At 39.8% G+C, this 9,569-nt stretch overlaps 1 protein-coding gene across 1 annotated transcript in view; it reads left to right on the forward strand.

Moving 5' to 3' along the window:
* The window catches only part of TUBGCP3 (tubulin, gamma complex associated protein 3), a 121,446-nt gene that overhangs the window by 72,841 nt on the left and 39,036 nt on the right, over nucleotides 1-9,569 (forward strand). The gene's annotated exons all lie outside the window — the stretch shown is intronic.

Below are 9,569 nucleotides of genomic sequence, written 5' to 3' on the forward strand. Positions count from 1 at the left end.
TGGCTCCCGAGGGCCGGGTCCTGCCGTGGGGAGCGGAGCGCTGCTCTCGGGGTGGCTGGGGCGAAAGGTGGGGCGTGCTGGGGAAGCTCTGCCTTCCTCCGGCTGCTGCTTAGGTCGAGGCGTTGACATCTCTCGGGTCCCCCCCTCCCGGCCGCCTGCAGCTGCCGCTGTGGCCTCCCAGCGAGCGAGGGGCTCTCCTGCCTGTTTGCGTAAGTTTCTGGCTGTTGAAGGCGAGGCAAAGGTTCTGTTTTTAGTAAGTGGTTGGAGGGTGGTAAAGACGAGGTGCATCTGCTAAGTCTCCTTTTTAAGTTGCACTGTTTATAAGCATTGCTCACCGGACAGATTCGTGCCGTGGCTTTTTTTTTGGTTTCTGTTTGCTTGTAGGAGAAATGGCTTCCTTAGTAGTAGTGGCTGTACAGCCTTCTAGGTTTCTGCTTCTCCTCCCATGCCACTCTCTTCGGACAAGTCACTCCCATTTACCTTTAGGTATTTCCATGATAGTAACTAAAAATTGTGAGCGTTGACCTCTTGTAAAGAATTGGGTTCAAAATGACTAAAATATGGCCTATAAGTGAGTTACTGCTATGTGTGAAGTCTAGAAAATGAGTGACAAGTTGCTGTTATAGTTGTCTCTCTCTCCTTCAGGCTTTGTTTCCATCTATTTGAGACAGCATCTCACATTCTGACACAGCATCCTTGTCTCTCAGTTAGGAAGATACAAGTTTAAAGGTTGAAGTGGATAAGGAACTGGCTGGATAGCTGCATCCAAAGAGTTGTAGTCAGTGTTGAAATGGACATGGATAACAAGTCGTGTCCCTAAGGGTTCTGTTGAGACTGATGCTGATCAGTATCTGTTAATGACAGAGACAACGGGCTTGAGTGCACCCTCAGCAGGTTTGCAGATGATACCAAACTGAGCAATTCAGCTGATGCACCTGAGGGAAGCTGGTGCAACCAGACCTTGACAGTCTGGAGGAGGGGACCTGTGTGTACCTCATGAAGTTCAACTGTTTTGAGCATAAGGTCCTGCATCTGACCTGGGCCAATCCCCAGTATCAGTACAGACTGGGGGATTAATCGGTTGAGAGCAGCTTTGCAGAGAAGGAATTGGGTAGATGGAAAATTGGATATGAACTGGTAATAAACGCTTGCAGCCCAGAGAGCCCAGGGGAGGTTTAGAGTAGATATTAGAAAGAATTTCTTTACAAGAAGAGTGGTTGGACACTGGAACAGGCTGCCCAGGGAGATGGTGGAGTCACCATCCCTGGAAGTGTTTAAAATAAATATGGACGTGGACTTAAGCACTGAATGGATAGATTAGGTTATGGTTGCTGGATTTATGTTATGGTTGAACTTGATGATCTTCGTGGTCTTTTCCAACCAGGATAATTCTGTGATTCTGTGGTGGTGAGACACTGGAACACACTGCCCAGACAAGCTGTGAATGTCCCTATCCCGGAAGTGTTCAGTATCAGGTTGGAGTGGGCTCTGAACAACTTGATGTAGAAAAAGATGTCCCTGCCCATGGCAGGATTGCACTAGATGATTTTTGAAGGTTCTTTTCAACCTTCCAATTTTGTCATTCTGTAATTTATCTGAGAATTTGAAGAGTTGGGAAGAAGTTGAAATCTCATTGTCTTCGCTGAAATGTTGAGTAGGGACTCCTTCACAGCAACATTCTGTTATTGCTTGAACTTGATGATCTTAAGGGTCTTTTCCAACCAAAATGATTGTATGATTCTGTAATCGAGAGGTGTTGAGTACTATGTTTTGTTTTGTTTTTCCAAAATCGTTTTACTCCCCTCTTGTATGCTTAAGTCTTCTGCAAGGCCATAAATTTCCTGTTTCCAGATTTGTCCATCTGTGATAATGCTGAGACGGGAATTTCTGGTGTGAGATTTTATCAGGATATGGCAAGTTCCTATTATTCTACTGTCTCCCCCAAATCAACCTTTCTAAACTGTTTAATACCTTTTGTGCTTTTATGTAACCATGTTTCTTTTAGCAACAGGTTTAATTGTATATTAAAGGATATTTCACAGCAGCCTACGATTCTGAAATGCTATTATATTTGCTTTTAACATCCCTTGGAAACCACTTCTAATACAATTGGTGTATGTTCTTATTTAAGAGCACTTATAACGTTTTGTTACCAGAAATCTCCAGCCAGTTCTGCTTTCAAAAATAAAATTAAAAAAAAATTAAATAAATTGGAAAAGAGATTGACTTGCTTTATTGGAGTAGTGGAGGCCTCTGTGAGGACATTATTTCTGTATTGCCTAATCCTGTTTTCTTCATTACTCTCTTACTTTGATTCAAAAGGGGCTGCAATCTAAACTCAATCTAAGCTTGTTTCTTGGTACTGAATATTTTATATAAGTCTGTGACATATCTAAAACTTAAACAGAGCATGAGAATAGAACCTTCCTGTGTTTATCAGTCACCGTATCTGTTCTGAAGAGAGGTGGCTTGCATCTGCCGCTTTTGGATCTTGCCTTCCTTTTGGACACATTGTTTCTATACCTCTCTGTCTCTTCTGACTGAAATAATAAGTTTATTTGCAAGCAGTATGTGTGAAAACATGGAAGAGAACTGTTTTTTGTTATTTTTCAAGTAAATGTTGAACCTATTCCTTTATGCTGGGTTTCTACTCCTGTAACTAAAATCTTGTGTATGTGACTAATGAAAGGAGAAATTTTGCCCAAAATCATGGTAAGCTACTGCATGCAACCTGTAGCCTGCTAGGTCTGTTCTCTTGCAGGTCATCTGAGGACTTCTTTGAAGTAACAACTTTTTTTTTTGTAAAAAAAAAAAAAGTGTGGGTTGTCTGCCACATTTACCATCGCCCATGGTTTTGTGCATGTGATAGATAGGAAGCCCATCCTTACCCTGCTTTTTATATCTGTGTTATGAGGGACTTAAGCACTGAAATGTTACCCTGCAGGCATAAGATTTCTCTTGAAACAGTCAACTGTCATACACATATTAAAGTTATGGGAGATGTTTGGCATGCCAATGAATAGGCCCAGACAGATCCTTTAGCAATCAGCTCAGCTATTGATTTAAGGTGTATAGAGATGGATGAATCAAAAGGTCAGTGAAAGAATTCAGTCATGAAAGGTGTGTATGGTTGTTGTTCCCACCCCCCTTCCAGGTTTTTGTATCCAAGGAGCAAAGACAATAAGGGAATTTTGTTAGTACCAGCACCCTCTGTGTGTATCCCTAGGTGGTAAGGAAACCACCAGACAAATTATCTGTCATCTTACTGATTTTCAGGCTTGTAACTCTTATTTCCTTTCAGTGCAGTGTAAGTTTGAAGTAGGATATTTGTGTGGATAGTGATCTATACTCGGCACCTCTCCCTCCTTGTTTACTAATTAAGTTATGTTGCTTTATATATACACATTGTCTTTTTTGAAGCAGGCTTTACAAATATTACCAGTTTAGTCTTTGGTAAGCAATTTATGATGTTCAATTCTACAGAGTTTAGGGGAAAAAAAGTTTAGATACTTAAGAGATGTTTAAATTTATTAGATAAATTTCTAGTAAAAATTAGTAATGAGAAGCTGAAGCTGGGTGCAAACAGCTATATTTAACCATTTCTGTAGTTAGCCTGGTGTGAATTTCTTGAAATCCTGGCTTTTGATACCATCCTGGAATAAGTGCTTTAGTAAAATACAAGGTGCTGATGTGATTGGGTGAAATGTAGTGGGTAAATTACAGAAGGGAGTTGAGATCTAATGGTTCTTCCTGCCTGTACATTCCTTGAGTTTGTACTTCAGAAGGTTTGATCTACTTGACTATGTTCCTTCTCAGCATTTGTGTTTTATTGTGTTGGTGAGGAAGCTATGGCTTCAGAAGGACCTGAAGGCTTGGGTTTATATAATGTCTGTATTTTAAAAGAGCACTTAAAGCTAATGTGGGATGAGTGGTCTTACGCTGTATCCGTATCTGCATTCTGCAGCCCCATGCCTGGAGTCCTCCACAACCTGATGGAGCCTGTGGTCTGCTGAGGATTCTTTTGCTTCTGCCTGTGATGGCCTTAGAAGGCCTCCCCTGTCTCTGCTTGTTAAAGATTTATGTTGAAGTGAATTTGTGCTATGATGAAATGTGCCTGCAGAGGTTCCCAGCGGTGGAGCTATCCTCTCTCTCCCACAGCTTTTTTGGGACCATCCACTGAGCAGATTGGTTGCTTAGTTTCCAGACCAGTCAGCTGCATAGGCCTAGTTACTGTTGGGTTTTTTTGTCAGCTGCCAAGAAATTCATTACATGGTTTACTGAGTTACATGGCAGATTTTTTTTAATTTTTTTTTAAATGTACCTCAGTGTTTGGTGGTGTTTTGTTTGGGATTTTTTTTGGTAGAACCAAGGTCTCTGTTTCTGTGCTTTAGCCAGTTCTCAAGTTAGGGCCTAAAGCTAGCTTCCCATGATGCTTCGTGTCTGCAGTCACCCACTGTGGTTAACTAGGGATCTCTGCAGCTGGAACCATTGCTGACTTCTTTCTTCCTCGTGTCCTCACAATGTCTAAGGACTAGGATACTAGTTTTGCATCATCAATCTTTGTGTTTATCCAGGCTGTCTACCTGACTTTTACACTTGATCTTGCAGAGAACTTGCCTGCCTGTGCAGAAATTTCTGGTTTTTTCCCTTATTTTTGGACTTCAGCAGCTATACAGGGCTGCACGTCTCTCTTTGGGTAGTGAATTTAATCCTTCTGACAAAAATCTTCATGTTCTTAGCTGTCTTTCACAAACCTCTTGTTATACTTGGAGACTTAATAGGCTGCTGTACAAGCTCATCAGTGAATGAGCTCGTAGTGCCTCCAATGGAATAAAATGGTATTGCTGTAAGTACTCAAGCTACATCTGTTTGATTTTGAATTCTAAAAAGATTTTTTTGTGCCAAAATGCTTCTGGACACGCACGTGCTCTAGAAATTGATGTTCCAGCCTTCAGAGAGTAGTTTGATACCTAAAGTCTGTAATATGGCCTTAATTTAATCTTTGTAATTTTTGTGGGGATTTTGTTATTGTTGTGTGTGGGTTTGTTTTTTTATTTTTATTTTTTTTTCATTTTTTTAAGCTCTGAACTATTGGGGTAGATGTTAAATTTTCATGATGAAGGAAAGCATAGAGTTTGCTAAAAAGGAGGAATGGAGGGGTTTTTACTTATGCTAATTACAGAAGCAAATGTAAGTTGACAAACTAGGCAAAAATACAGTGAGGGGAAAGTTCTGAGAAGATTGTGTGATGAAGCTGCTGATAGTCCAGTGGGACACATAAATCTGTTTACTTATAATACAACAAGAGCCAGCAATATTGACAGAATTAAAGATTAGTTGTTTCCTATGCTGTGCTTCAAAGTTTGGGCAACTTCTAGGTAAGGAAAGGCATGGAAACCTGTGTGGTTTAGGTTTTATTTTGTGGGTTTATTGTTTTTTTTTCCCTTTGTGGGAGAGGAGTTTGGACACTGGAAAGATGGTTAATGAATAATGAACTTAAAATGCTTCAAATAAAAGTTCACATAAACAATATTTTTACATTTACATTTTATTTTTTTTTACTTTTATTTTTTCTTCTGAACTAAATGAGCAGAGAAATCTAAGATAGTTGACTAAATCAGAAGACTGATGCAATATGAAATTTTTTCAGGAATACTTCATAATTGAGCGGATCCTAAAATTAAACTTCTCAAACAATGTTTTCTTTATGAACAAGCAGTTTTGCTTATAGTGTGTCTGTAGTTTCTCTTAGAAACAAAGTAGGAACTCTAATGTCATTTGTTGATCAGCATGAGGATAGGGAGGCTCTACAGAGAGACTTGGATAGATTGGATCGTTGGGCTAATGTTAATTGTCTGGGCTTCAACAAGGCCAAGTGCCGGGTCCTGCACTTGGGCCACAACAACCCCATGCAAGGCTACAGGCCTGGGGAAGTGTGGCTGGAAAGCTGTCTGGCAGAAAAGGACTTGGGGGTTCTAATTGACAAGCAGCTGAATATGAGCCAGCAGTGTGGCCAGGTGGCCAAGAAAGCCAGTGGCATCCTGGCTTGTATTAGAAATAGTGTGACCAGCAGAAGCAGAGAGGTGATGGTTCCCCTGTACTCAGCACTGGTGAGGCCACACCTGGAGTGTTGTGTCCAGTTTTGGGCACCTCAACTCGAGAGATATTGAGGTGCTGGAGCCGAGTACAGAGGAGAGCAACGAAGCTGGTGAAGGGCCTAGAGAATCAATCTTATGAAGAAAGCTTGAAGGAGCTGGGAATGTTTAGTTTGGGCAGGAGAAGGCTGAGGGGAGACCTCATCAGTCTCTACAACTACCTGAAAGGTCATTGTAGAGAGGTTGGTGCTGGTTTCTTCTTACAGGTAATAAGCAACAGAACAAGAGGGAATGGCTTCAAGTTGTAACAGGGGAGGTTCAGACTGGACATTAGGAAAAAAAAATCACAGAAAGAGTGGTCAGACACTGGAATAGGCTGCCCAGGGAGGTGGTTGAGTCAGCATCCCTGGATTTGTTTAAGAGTCATTTGGATGTGGTGTTGGTGGATATGGCTTAGGGGAGAACTTTGTAGAGCAAGGATGATGATTGGACTCGGTGATCCCAAGGGTCTTTTCCAACCTGAATAGTTCTATGATATATCTTTCTTAGAATGTCCCATTGCAGGAAGAATCCCTGATACTAGTATTAATAATGTATCTGTTGTGTTTTCTATTAGACTGCAGCCTTATGCCCTCAAGTGTTTCTCTATCTCTTGGTCTTGCCATCGGTATTCCCTTGTGCCACAGGCCTAGAAGCACAGGCAGTCTTTTAAAAGCTCTAGTGTCAGAGGCAGATTGGAAAGCACGCAAATTGCCAAGTCCGTAATTTTCTTCTCTTATTTTGAGGTAAGTCCCTGTTTCAACAGCATCAATCAAAAAAGGGACTAAGCACATTAAATACAGCATTGCTTCCATGGAAAAACTGCTCATTGGCATTCATTGCAAATAAGTAAAATGTAAGGCTCTTTTTCTCCAAGCATTAGGCTTACTGCTAACCACAGTGTAACTCATAGCATACACTGGAAACTTAGCAGATGCAGCTGAATGAGTAATATTCAGTTGTCCAGACAGAATTATTATTTTAAAAAATAAACTACATGTTTTCTTATTCAACACTCTTAGAAGTTAAACATACAGTGATATACTGCGGGATTGTAAGTGCATAGGAAACAAATGTCTGGAGTGAAGTTGAGTATGTATTTTTTTCATGTGGATTTGTGTTGCAAGTCTTCAGTAAACTCCCTGGATTCCTCAGCTACAATACTGCTAGCTTGTACTTTCATGCTCTTAGCTCCCTTCAAAAATCTCTCTTCCCAGCTACAGTCCTGGCAGGATGCCGTACCTGATAGTGCTAATTCTGTGCAGGCAGAGGAGAGGGAATACTTAACTGCTGAGTTTTCACTGCAGTCTCTCCCCCATGGAGAGTTGTTTGGATGTTTGTTCTATTGGTCCCCAGCTTCTGTGAAACTTGTTGAACTTGAGACCTGTGAGAGACCTCTTTCAAAGAAAAAAGTTAAAGGACAATCCCTAAGGTACATGATGGGGCAGGTGGACACAGAAGGTAATTTCAGAACATAGTTTTCCATAGAAAATCAGGGTAATACTTCTATTGAGAGAGGGGTAACTGCAAGGATAATTTTTAAGGCTTTGTTGTGTTTGGGATATGTATGCCTGTGTTTGTTGTTTTGTTGGTTGTTTTTTGTTAAGACCACCTTTATTGATTATTTTTTAAATTTTTTTGTTTCTTTTTATATTTTTCTGTAACTTGTAGTGAACTAGTTTACTGGAGATTCTCTGCTTTTTAATGAGGAAATTTATTATTTAATCTAGATACATGTCATAACTGATAAAGGACTTTTGGTATCAACACTTGGTCCTTCTCCTGACTTTGGTTCATCCAAGATGCAGGACCTGGAGCTTTTAGCAATGTTATTTTTAATTCATAGCTCATGTAAAGTCACTATAGCAACATGCCAAAAATATGTGAGACTTAGTAGAAAAGCTAGCTCTTGCTAGCAGCAGCTCTTGGCTGCTGGTAGGTACACAGTTGAGGAATTAATGAAGGCAAAATCCTTACTGTTCTTCTGCATAACTCTGTGCCAATGTTTGACTTGCCAGTTGGCCTTGCAGAATACTTTTGGAAATTGTTTTTTGCAATGGCATACTTAGGAATTACTCAGAAACACTTCCGAATATTTACCTCTTCCCACCTGGTTCATCGGTTCAGTTTAAGCTATCAGTAGCTGAACTGTTACATTGTTTTATACTTGTATTTTCAAGTCCTGATTGCTGATTTCTGAGTCATAACAGCAGAACTGTGCTTTCTGGGAGGCATTTAAGTCATTCAGGTTTGTGACCTTATGGTAGTTTGGATGCTGGCATTTTCTTTCCTGAAAGTAGAACGATATCATTTCTTCTTTTATGGGCCTGTGTTTTCAAATAATGTTAAATATCAGTGATTCTGTCTGAGCAGTCTGTTTTCCTGATTGTGTGAAGTACTGCTTTGTGTGAACTGTTTAATGTTTGCTGGTCTGCACTTCTATTCTAGTAGATTAGGACCAGGGGTGACATTTATTTTAGAAGATAGTAAAAACTGAGCACTCAAAAATAATGTAGCACATTCTGATTTCAAATTTCTCCCTTCTGTACATTTCTGGAAATTTCATGCAATTAATAATTGACTCCTAGTATCTCCCAGGTAATTTTTATCAATTGCAAATATTAGTTAATTTAAGAGATGATTCAATGCTTAAAATATTTCTGCTTCTTGTGATCTTTTACCCATTTCGATTTTTCGGTTCCTTTTGTACGTATTTGTCCCAGCCAACATCCTTTTTTTTTTTTCTTGGCTGAACTATTGCTGCGCTACTCTATATTTTTCTCTGAAAGTTGACTACTTAATGGACTAATAAAACATGAGGAATCTGATACCTTTGTATACAAAATTGTTACATTCAAAACAGATTTAATATGCAGACTCAGATATTTTTTTTTTCCCCTGAAATAAGGAAGTGTAAGAATTCAAGTAGTTGACACCACACATTTACACTTTTTCTTATGTACATTTCCCCTCTTGTTATCACAGTTATTTGTATAGGAAGAGTAGAAATATAACCAATATTTTTTACTTGTAAGGACACTCAGTGGGTCTGTAGGGTTATCATTTGACTTTCAGGCCAATAAATGGGAACTTGACTGTGTTGTAGAGGTGTCAGTACTGAGCTGGCCCTGTCTCAGCATTACCAGACTGTTAATCTTCATAGAAAACAGAGATACTTGCATTAAAACAATACTGTTCAGCAAGGATATTAAAAAGAGAATTACTGGATGATAAAGAAGCAGTGGAGGGAGGTCACTGGCTTATGACCTCTTTGTTAGTATCTATGTTATACTTTGGGATATGATGCCAGTATCTTAGAGCTTGCTTTAAACAGGACTGCTGAAACTACTAAAAACAAAACGCCTAAACCAAATATACAGACTAGAAAAACCACTGTTGTGGATATCTTGAGTAGAGATCCACAGGTAGGATAAC

The sequence above is a fragment of the Chaetura pelagica genome, unplaced genomic scaffold (assembly GCF_000747805.2).
Source record: "Chaetura pelagica isolate M959 unplaced genomic scaffold, ChaPel_1.0 scaffold123, whole genome shotgun sequence".
Taxonomy (NCBI): Eukaryota; Metazoa; Chordata; class Aves; order Apodiformes; family Apodidae; genus Chaetura; species Chaetura pelagica.